This window comes from Pinus tabuliformis, chromosome 7, assembly GCF_031772625.1.
Source record: "Pinus tabuliformis cultivar Carrire ecotype Pingquan chromosome 7, CPIR1, whole genome shotgun sequence".
Lineage (NCBI taxonomy): Eukaryota > Viridiplantae > Streptophyta > Pinopsida > Pinales > Pinaceae > Pinus > Pinus tabuliformis.
The window spans coordinates 451835433-451847463 of NC_142293.1; positions in this window are offsets into that span (position 1 = coordinate 451835433).

Genomic DNA, 12031 nt, shown 5'->3' on the forward strand with positions numbered 1-12031 from the left:
AAGTAAATGTATAATCAACTGCAAACAGCCAATGAACTCTCTCTTAAGATCACAATCAACAGGTCTGAATCAAGGGCTACAGGATGATTATTTCACTCTTGCAAAGGAAAACTGTAAATGACGCCACAAACACATAAAAACACTCACAGTCTTTTTGTACAAAAGGAGGCAGAATTTAAGCAGAGATAAGGAGTTATCAGATAGGTACCTATGCTGGTTACATGCTGCAAAAAACAGAGATCAAAACAGGGCAAAACAGAGCAGAGAACCCCAGCTGCACAAGGCCTAACTGGATCAGCGCACCCTCAACACAGAGGTTTTGACATTCAGTGTAGGTAGCCTTCACGGGACCTGCGTTGAAATGCAGAACCTCTTCACAGGGTCTGCGCTGAAGGAGAAATGAGAGTTCCTCACTGGGTTCTGGGTCACAGTTTGCTATTTAATCTACAGTTTCAGGCCAAATCAAAGCAAAAAGCAAGGTACAATCAAAGGGATGCTTTGAGGGAGGGCTAAGATCTATCACAAAGGATCATCAAATCATTTGTGAGTCCATTGTTCAAATCATAGACAAATCCAGTGATTGGATCAAAGCAGCAGCTGTCTACTTTGCATCTGAGAATAGCAGATGCAGTTCGATTGTTGCTGTTGAGTCTATGAAACAAATAATGATAGAGACACAAATAAAATGACTAAACAGATCTCCCCAGCGGAGTTGCCAATTTGTTGTGGGGAAAAATGCCTATGCAGGACGATCCTATCCACCTAAGGTGTGACAGTGCCTTAGCAACAAACAGAGACAGCTATTCTAGTATTCTTCCTTTATGAATTAAGAATGAAGAGATATAGATGGACTAACCGGTGTCTTCCGTTTGTCCCTCGATCTGGTTCCTCTTCTCTTTGGGAGTTCCCAGCTACTTGCCTTCTCGCTCGCCCAGCTTCAAGAGGTTTCTGCAAGATCACAAGAAGAGAACTCAAGACAAAGACATGGATTCATATTCATAACTAGTTCAGGATTAGAAATAAACTAAACATACTAATGCAATCATACATCAAAAATACACCAGTATATAGGAGAAACCAAGATAGCTTTATTGATGAATAACAAGGTTCAGGAAGAGATACAACCCAGAGGGCTCCAATCCAGCATCTCCTTCCCAGCAAATGGAATTCCTATCTTCACCCCCTTCAAAGCATTAAGCACCCAATGATTCCAATCTCAAACCAACAGCAATTCTTTGCAATAACAAAATTCCAACCTCCAACCTCTGGATCTCTAGGATGAGAGATCTATATATAGATATTTGTAGAGGTGTGAGTCAGCTTGAGATCTGACTAGTGTCCTCTCCCTCTGTCAGTTCTTGATTCCACTTGGAGGTTCTTGCTTCCACTTGGAGATTAGGAACCTCTTACTCATCACCAGTCGAATTCACTGAGGCAAGTGTCATTGAGGAAGATTCTGGAAGTTTCCTGGGTCTTGACACCTCTTGGAATGAACTTGCCATTTGTCAACTCTCACTCAGCGCACCCTGGTAGTGCTTCTACCTGCGTTGCAGTGCAGGTATCCAGTGTTGACTTTGCATTTCAGCGTAGACAACTAGTGGAGCCACTGAATTGATCCTGAATTGACTTGTTTTTGAGCAGTTTCTGGTGGAGAACTTCTGTGAATTGCTGTGGTTTGTTAGCCTTGTTCCTCTAGGGGTAGGAACAACATGTTTAGGGACTTTGGATCCCTTAGATTATGGACATTTCATGCTCATAGCTGTAAGGCACAAAAATGTCTATAACATTGGTGGGTTTGATAGACCCGGCCATTGCAGAGTAGCATGAGACACAAGAGCCACCGCAATAATGAAATCCAAAGGCTCAGGCGTGAAGATTCAGTTAGAGAACTAAACCCTACCCATCCTTCGCTGTCGGGTTGCTGGATGAAGATCAACGGTGGCAGAGAGAAACAAATGGAGGGATCAAGCGCGAGTACTTTACCATTGTCCAACTTCTCATCGCGTGTTACCACGTACAAGAGCCAACCCAACATAACATGCCCTAAATAAATGTGCACCATGAACCATGAGGATCCCCACTCAGATTTACTCACATGTAATTAATTTAACATACATTCATATATGAAACTGTTCGAATTTCGTAAGTGCAATTATGTGATATTTATGCGTATCCATATATTACCATGGGTCATTATATATTTCCTAGCGGTTGTATGTTGATGAAAAATAATTTAATAATATTATTATTAATGTAGATTGTAAGTTTTTATATAAAGTTAACATTTAGATGTTACAAATGGTATCAGAGCTCAGGTTCATACACTGAGACTCTTTGGGAATAGACATGTACTAGAAATAATTTTTCTTCTATTTTTAACTAAATAAACTTATGTGTGAACACAAATAAATAAATAAATAAAGATCACACCAACGAGAAGACCCCAACGACTCAACATGGGGAAGAAAAGGTTGAGTCAGTTGAGAAACATGGGGAAGACGAAGAAGGGTGCTCAGAGAATGTATCCGACTAGCGCAAAACCAAAAGAACGAAAACTGAATTGCAAGGTGAATTTAAAAAGATTAAGCCATCACTCTTTGAAGGGGAATCAGAAGAGGTAGCAGAAGCTTAGCTCATTGATATGAGCAAATATTTCCAGATTTATAAGTACATAGATAAACTAAAGGTAGTATTGACAGTTTATCAGTTAAGAGGGAAGGCCACCTTGTGGTGGGATGAAATCAAAACAGTAAGGAAAATCAATGAAGAGGAAGTCACCTGCATGAATTCCAAAAGCATTTCAAAGACAAGTATTTAACAGAGCGTTATTACAATGAAAAGGAAAAGGAATTTCATGAGTTGAGATTGGGAACATTAACCATGGATTAGTACGTGACATGATTTACCTCCTTGCTACGTTATGTGCCTTACATCCAAGAAGAAAAGGCCAAAATTCAGCACTTCATCAACACTTTACCCAATTTTATGAAAGAGAAATTAGAATTTTACTACCCCAAGACAATGGATGACAATGTGTGGAAAGCCCGCATCTACTACTAGCAAATGAAATAGAAGAATGAAGGATCCAAAGGGAATTTAAACAGGAAAGGTAGAAGTATGCTTCCAAACAAACATTCAAGATTTGTCGGTAGCAGAAATGTACAACAAAAGCCCCTCAATAGATTTCTAGCCAGGAATCAGCCCAAAGCTACTTATTCAGAAGACAAACATTCGGAAGGAGTTACTAAGTCTATTAATGACCAGCAATCCAAACCACTGCTACAATGTCAAGGATGGGGAAAATCACACTACTACAAAAACTGTTCGCATAAAGAAAGAATAGAACAATTATCGAATATGCAAGAAGCATCCACAGTTGGGGATGTGGCAAGGAGCATGCCTATAATTAACGCTGCCCTGGATGATCATCAGGCAGAATTTCAGACCACCATGATTGAATGTGAAGGTATGATTTCTAAGCAACCTATCTTTGTTTTATTTGACCTAGGTGCTAGCTTAAGCTATGTTAGTCCTAAGGTGGTAGATAAATGTCAACTGCAGAGCAGTAAGTTTTCAAAACCATGTGTTGGGTCCCTATAATACTAGTGATTACCGCATTACTATTGTAATTGTAACCCTTATTAATATTGTTGTGACCCTATTATCCCCATATTGTTATTACTATGCCCCATAGAATCCCTCTATTGTTATTTTTGTGGCTTTATATTATTATTGTTAGGCCGGCTGGGTTATATTGTGACTCCTTAGACTCCTATATATAGAAAGGAGGTTTTGTCATTTGTATCATCCAAGAATTGTTCATTTATGTAATTTAAAGGAGGTTTCCCCCTTGAAGAGGCTGAATTTTAAGGTGTTGATCTATCTTTTCTATCTTTTTCTTGAGCTGGTTCCATAACATTTGGTATCAGAGCTTTGGATTCTAGGGTTTCGTTGCTCCAAACAGGTCATCGTGGAATTTTCACTATAACTTTGCTTCTGCAGCGTTTCAGAAGTTGCAAAAAAAACCCATTTGATAAGAAATCATGTTGAACCTCGAGACCAGACTTCAGAGCTTTTTGTGCTATATTTGCGGAGATATGATCTGAGGAAGTTGGTCTTTTTGCATACTCCTGAATTACATTCCAAACAGGTGACTTGGGGAAAATCATCATAACTTTCTCTCTGAGGATCAGATTGAAATTTCATAACAAGGTATAGAAAGAGGACGGATTGTAGTTTCTTGTATGCATTGTTTAGATCCAAAGGTTTAAACAGTGACTCGTGGCACATCGTACAAGTTCGCTCTACTGAACTAGTCTATAATCAAGTCACTGTGGGAGATTTCACATAACTCTTCCTTGGAGAATCCAATTTGGGTCAGACTTGTGGCATTAGAAAGAGGACATAGAGAGCTATTGTAGGTCATAAATTCAGAACTATATGATTGGAAAGTACAGAGATAAATCAGAGGCAATATCGAGATCCTACGAAGTGAAAAAAGGTGTGTAGATTTTCTTAAATTTTTGCTTAAGCTTGGTTTGAAAATTTATTCTGAAGGAATTCAAAGGGCATAGTAGAGAATTATTATCGGTAACTGATGCCCCAAGGAAAGAAAATGCAAACACCTAATAAGGAACCTGAAAGTTCTAGCATGACTCATGAAGAAGAGGAAGAAATGCAATATGATATATCAAAATTACAAGACCAAGTGCAACAACTGTCCCTTGCACAAAAAGGAACAGAATCTAAGATGGATGGTTGAAAGAAAGATGTAGAAGCTAAGATGGATGGTTTAAATAAAGGTGTAGAAGCTAAGATGGAATGATTAAAGAAAGGCGTATAAGCTAAGACGATTGACGTGGAAGCTAAGATGGATGATTTGAAGATAGATTTGAAGACAAACATGGAAGATTTGAAGACAAGCATGGAAGATTTGAAGACAGATTTGAAGGCAGATTTAACAAAGTTTCTACAAGAAATGCTTACTAATGGTGAAAGGGTAGTAAGGGAAACTCATGATGAGAACAAAAGAAATGTTAATCATGATTTCATAGACTCCAATGTTGGATCAAAGACCCACCATATTCCAAAAATCGATATGAGGAAGTTTGATGGCAAGGATCCCGCAACATGGATATTATAGATGGAGCAATTTTTCGATCTCAATAATGTGAAAAACACACAAAAGGTACGTATTGAAACTTTATATTTGGAACCAAATCAATTTGTATGGTATCAATGGCTTTGCTCTCGTAAACAATTTATCACTTGGGCAATTTTTACGGAAGAATTGATAGCACATTATGAGGATACAAAAAGCAACACTTTCTTTAGCCAATTGATAAGTCTCAAACAAAAGGGTTCAATAATGGAGCACATTGAGGAGTTCCAAAAATTGAACATAAGGGTAAAAAGTATTCCAGAGGAGCATAGGATTGATGTGTTCATAGGGTCTTTAAAGAATAATATCCAACATGATGTTCGCCTTTGGGAACCTGATTCATTAGAGAAGGCATTCAGGTTAGCAAGAAAAATGGAAAGAAAAATTATGGCAACCAGGAAGCATACCACTCACAACTATAAAGACGGAAGTGTTGTTGCCCCTAGTCTTCCACAACCTATAAGGTTGACACCACAACAATTGGAAGAAAAAAGAGCAAAAGGGCTTTGTTACAGTTGTGATAGCAAATACACTAAAGGTCATAAGTGTGCTGAGAAGAAATTATTCTACATAGATTGTGAAGAGGAAGAAGAAAAGGAGCAAGAAGGGTCAAAAGAAGAGGATATACTCCAAGAATAAAGCCTAGATAAAGAAGAAATGAATCCGACCATATCTTGTAATGCATTGGAAGGAATTACCACTCCTCAAACCATTAAGATAGAAGGACAAATCAAGAAGAAAAAGGTAATAGTGTTGATTGATTCAGGAAGTACCCACAATTTTATTCATTGTAAGGTAGAAAAAGAATTGAATTGCTTCTTATATCCACCACCAGAGTGTCAAGTGATGGTTGCAAATGGAGGAACAATAAATTGCTCTGGAAAGTGCCATAATATCAAGCTATCCATGGGAGAATATGTATTGACTAGCCCAATGCTTTCCATTCCAATGGGAGGTGTTGATGTTGTACTAGGAGTCCAATGGCTACAATCCTTGGGTACAATAGCTTTTAATTTTCAAGAACTTTTCATCAAATTTTCTATGGAAGGAAAGGAAGTTGAATTAAGGGGTATTGAAGGAAACCAGGAAAGATAATCAGCTCTAATGGTATGACAAAGCTTCTAAAAAAGGAACAAAGAGCTGTAATTGCACAATTATGTTCGCTAGATGTTTCCACATCGGAATCATCTATTTCTCCAGATCTCAAAAAAGTCCTGGATAGTCATTCCAAGGTATTTGAGACTCCAAAAGGTCTCCCACCTATGCGTGATCATGATCATGCTATTCATCCGATTCCAGGAAGTGCTCCTCCAAACATCAGGCCGTACAGATATCCCTATGCCTAAAAGAGTGAAATTGAATGTATGGTTGTAGAAATGCTAGAGGCTGGTATAATTCAACTGAGTAAAAGTTCTTTCTATGCTCCAGTAGTATTGGTGCACAAGAAGGATGGATCATGGCACATGTGTCCGGATTATAGGGAGCTCAACAAGCTCACTATTAAAGATAAGTTTCCCATTCCTGTCATTGATGAATTACTCGATGAATTGCATGGATCAATTTACTTCACCAAGTTGGATCTCCGTTCAGGATATCATCAAATCAGAATGAAGATTGAAGACATTCCGAAAACAAAATTTAGAACTCATGAGGGTCATTATGAATTTTTGGTCATGCCTTTTGGCCTTACCAATGCACCTTCAACATTTCAAGGTTTGATGAATTCAATTTTCAAACCATTCCTTAGAAAATTTGTGTTAGTATTTTTTGATGATATAATAATGTACAGCAAGTCTTGGAAGGATCATGTTGAACATGTTGACAGGGTGCTACAACTATTGGAGGAAAAACAATTATATGCAGAATGATCCAAATGTTTCTTTGGAGTCCACGAGGTGGAATATCTGGGTCATATTGTATCTCATGAAGGGGTTAAGGTAGACCCTAGCAAAATTAAAGCCATTAAGGAATGGAAAATCCCCACATCCATAAAGCATCTGCAAGGATTTCTCGGGTTGATAGGGTATTATCACAAGTTTGTTAAGAATTATGGGAGAATAGCAGCACCTCTAACAACATTATTGAAGAAATATGCATTTTCATGGACTCCGGAAGCAACAAAGGCCTTCGAACATCTTAAAGAGGCAATGTGCCAAGCACCGGTCTTAGCTACATCGAACTTCAAAAAAACCTTTTTTGTGGAATGTGATGCTTCAGGAAATGGAATTGGTGTTGTTCTAATGCAAGATGAAAGACCCATTGCTTTTGAAAGTCGTCCAATCAAGGGAAAGTTTTTACACAAAGCTATTTATGAGAAGGAAATGTTGGCAATACTCAAGGCACTTAAGAAATGGCAACCCTACCTAATGGGAAGACACTTCAAGGTAAAAAAAAATCATGATAGCCTTAAATACTTTTTAAAACAAAGATTATCCTCTGAAGAGCAAAAAAAGTGGGTCACAAAGATGTTGGGTTATGACTTTGAAATCATCTACAAAAAAGGGAAGCAAAATCTGGTGGCAGATGCACTCTCAAGAAAGGATGAGGATGTGGAAGCATTGTTGTGCGCCATTTTTATTATCCAACCGGATTGGATAAAAAAAGCAAGGGAGGAATGGAAGAATGACGAAGAAGTGTGGGAACTTATTCGAAAGTTACAACAAGATTCCAGTACGTCTGATACATTTAGCTGGCAAAATGATTCATTATGGTACAAAGATCGCTTATACCTCTGTAAGAATTCCCAGCTAAAACAAAATATTCTTATGGAATTGCACACTTCTACCTTAGGAGGGCACTCAGGATTTTTAAAAACTTACCACAGGTTTAAGAAGGAATTTTTTTGGGATGGCCTTAAATCAGATATTCAAAAGTTTGTGGCGGAATGTTTGGTTTTCCAACAAAATAAAGTTGAAACAATTAAGACACCGAGTCTATTACAACCTTTATCCATTCCAAGCCAACGTTGGGAGGAGGTTTCAATGGATTTTATTACAGGTTTACCCAAGTCTGAGGGAAAGAGTGTCATCATGGTGGTAGTTGACAAACTTACCAAGTATGCACACTTTTGTGCATTATCACATCCATTTAAAGCTAGTACAGTTTCTACTGCATTTATGGAAACAATTCAAAAGCTACATCGAAACCCAAAGATTATTGTAAGTGACAGAGATCCCATTTTCACTGGAAATTTTTGGACAAAATTATTTTCTTGTCTTGGTACTCAATTAGCTCATAGCTCATCTTATCATCCTCAATCTGATGGGCAAACTGAGATAGTAAACAAATGTTTGGAAGGATATCTTCGTTGCTTTGTATATGATAAACAGACACAATGGGTCAAATGGTTGCCTCTGGCTGAATGGTGGTATAACAATTCCTTCCATACAACAACAAAAATGACCCCATTTATGGCACTTTATGGGTATCAGCCACCATCCATCACATCATATTTAAGAGAAAATTCTAAGGTTTAGGTAGTGGAACATCACATTGAACATCAACAACAAGTCCTCCAACTCTTAAAGGATAACCTCGTGTTAGCACAGAATAGAATGAAACAACAGGCAGATCAACATCGCAGTGAAAGAAGTTTTGATGTAGGTGATTGGGTATTCCTACAACTACAACCATATAAGAAAATGTCCCTCAAGCAAGCTAATAAGGATAATAAACTATCACCAAAGTATTATGGTCCATACAAGGTGTTGCAAAAGATTGGTAGTATGGCATACAAATTGGAGCTTCCTTCAGCTTCTCGATTGCACCTAGTTTTCCATGTTTCATGTTTAAAGAAGGTTATAGGTGACAAGCTCCCAGTTCAAACAATATTGCCAGAACTTGATGAGGAAGGAAAAATTATATTGGAACCAGAAGCAGTCACAGAAACAAGAACTCGACAGCTATGAAATCGATCAATTTTGGAGTATCTTATCAAGTGGAAGAACTTATCCGCTGAAGATTCGACATGGGAGGATGAGAATTTTATGCAGAAGTATCCAGAACTACTGAAGCGTTGAGGACAACACTTTTTTGAAGGAGAGGGGCATGTTGGGTCCCTATAATACTAGTGATTACCACATTACTATTGTAATTGTACCCCTTATTAATATTGTTGTGCCCCTATTATCCCCATATTGTTATTACTGTGCCCCATAGAATCCCTCTATTGTTATTTTTGTGGATTTATATTATTATTGTTAGGTCGGCTGGGTTATATTGTGACTCCTTAGACTCCTATATATAGAAAGGAGGTTTTGTCATTTGTATCATCCAAGAATTGTTCATTTATGTAATGTAAAGGAGGTTGCCCCCTCGAAGAGGTTGAATTTTAAGGCGTTGATCTATCTTTTCTATCTTTTTCTTGAGTTGGTTCCATAACACCATGGTTAGTTCAACTAGCCACGTTGACAAAACAAAGGGTAACTACAAAAACAGAACGTTGTCCCATAATGATTTCGGGACAACTTATTTACGTGGACCTTAATATACTTCCTTTGGTTTCTTATGACATATTAGTCAGGATGGACTGGTTAGAAGTGTTGGTCCTTAGTGGATTGCAAACAGAAAACTATCAGTTTTATTGTTGAATCAGGAAAAGGGAGGAACTCCAAGGCATTAAAACTAATACCAAGTTATGTCTAGCCAGCTAGGAAAATGTATTAGAAAGGGTTGTCAAATATATGCTGCTCAGGTGGGATTTACAAACACTAAAAATAAGATGATCTCTTTGGAAAATATTCTTGTTATTCAAGAATTTGTTGATGTGTTTCCAGAATCCATTCCAGGTCTACCACCAAAACGTGATATTTATTTCACCATTGAGTTAATTCTGGTGCAACGCCTATATCCAGAGCCCCTTATTGCATGAGCGTACCTGAGTTAACATAACTCAAAATGCAGCTTCAGGTGATTTTAGATAAAAAGTATATCTGTCCCAATGTGTTCCCTTGGGGATCCCTCGTATTATTCATACGAAAAAAGGATGGGACCTTGAGATTATGCATCGATTATCGACAACTAAACAAACTAACCATCAAGAATAAGTATCACTTACCACGTATCGATGATCTATTTGATCAAGTACAAGGAGCTAAGGTATTTTCGAAAATCGATTTAAGATCTGGTTACCATCAAATAAGAATAAAATAAGAAGATATTTACAAGACAACATTTTGTACTCGCTATGGTCATTACGAGTTCATGGTATTGCCATTTGGCCTTACCAATGCCCCAACCACATTTATGAGTTTGATGCATGGTATTTTCCAGCCCTACCTTGATAAATTTGTGCTGATTTTCATAGATAATATATTAATATATTCTAAAAATCAAGAGGAGCATAAAGAACACCTGAAAATAGTATTGCAAGCATTAAGGGAAATCAGTTGTATGCCAAATTCAGCAAGTGCGACTTTTTCAAAGATCAGATTCAGTACTTGGGTCACATTATATCAGCTTATGACATTGCAGTGGATCCAGAAAAGATCAAAACAATCATGGAATGGATAGCTCCAAAGAATGTCATTGATATCTGATCATTCTTGGGATTAGCCAGATACTACCATAGATTCATTAAGGGATTTTCAAAAGTCAACTTTCCATTGACCTCCTTACAGAAAAAGGGGTGTTATTTCCACTCGACAGCAGAGTGTCAGCAAAGTTTTGAAAAACTAAAGCACCTGCTCACCACCGCACCAGTGTTAAAAGTGGTAGATCCAGAAAAGTCTTTCATGGTTTGCACATATGCAAGAAAAGAGGGTGTTGGTGGGGTGCTGACACAAGAAGGAAAAGTGATTTCTTATGAATCTCGAAAGTTGAAGGAATATGAACAATGATATTCAGCCTATGACCTTGAGTTGACAGCAGTAGTGCATGCACTTAAAATGTGGTGACATTACCTACTCGGGAAGAAATTTTTGTTGCTAACAGATCATAGCAGTCTTACAAAATTTTTCAACTAGCCTAGCTTAAACGCTTGACAGGCCAGATGGATAGCCTTTTCAAGTGAGTTCGATTTTTAAAGGAAGCATTTAAAAGGGAAGGAAAACAGTGTGGTCGACGCACTGAGAAGGAAGTTACATTGTATCTATGAGGTCCAAATGAGCCAAGTAGGTTCAAATATTACTGAAATCATAAAGGATGTAGCTAGCAGAGATCTGGAGTATACTTTCATTTGGAAACAGACAAAAGAAACTTTGTTGAAAAAGAAAAAAATCAAAATTTGAAATAAATTTTGATAATCTCCTTACTTTTAAGAACATAATTTATATTCCTAACAAAAATTCGGTTAATATTGGATGAGTTTCATAGGAAGCCTTGTGTTGGCCACCCAGGTTACCAGAAAATGTTTTCATCCATTAAGAAGGGGTACTTTTGGCCTGTATTGAGGAAAGACATTACAGAATATTTTTCCAAATGTTTGGAGTGTCAGCTGGTAAAGGTAGAACACCAACATCCCGTCGGGTTGTTACAACCATTGCCCATTTCGGAATGGAAATTGGAGACTATATCTTTATATTTCATCATTGGCTTACCCCGCACAACGAAGAAACATGACTCAATTATGGTGGTAGTAGACAAACTGAGTAAAAAAGATCACTTCATACCTATGAAATCCACGTACAAAACTGTGGAAATCGCAGACATATTTATGAAGGAGATCTTTCACTTACATGGGATACCCAAAGTGGTGATTTTAGATAGGGACGTGAAATTTACATCCACCTTCTGGAAAACTATTTTTTTTGGATTAGGTACTCAGATCCAATTTAGTATTGCATACCACCCCCAAAAAGATGGCTAGACTGAATGAATAAACCAGGTGTTCGAAGACATGCTATGCATGTTTGTGATGTAGTAACCACACAA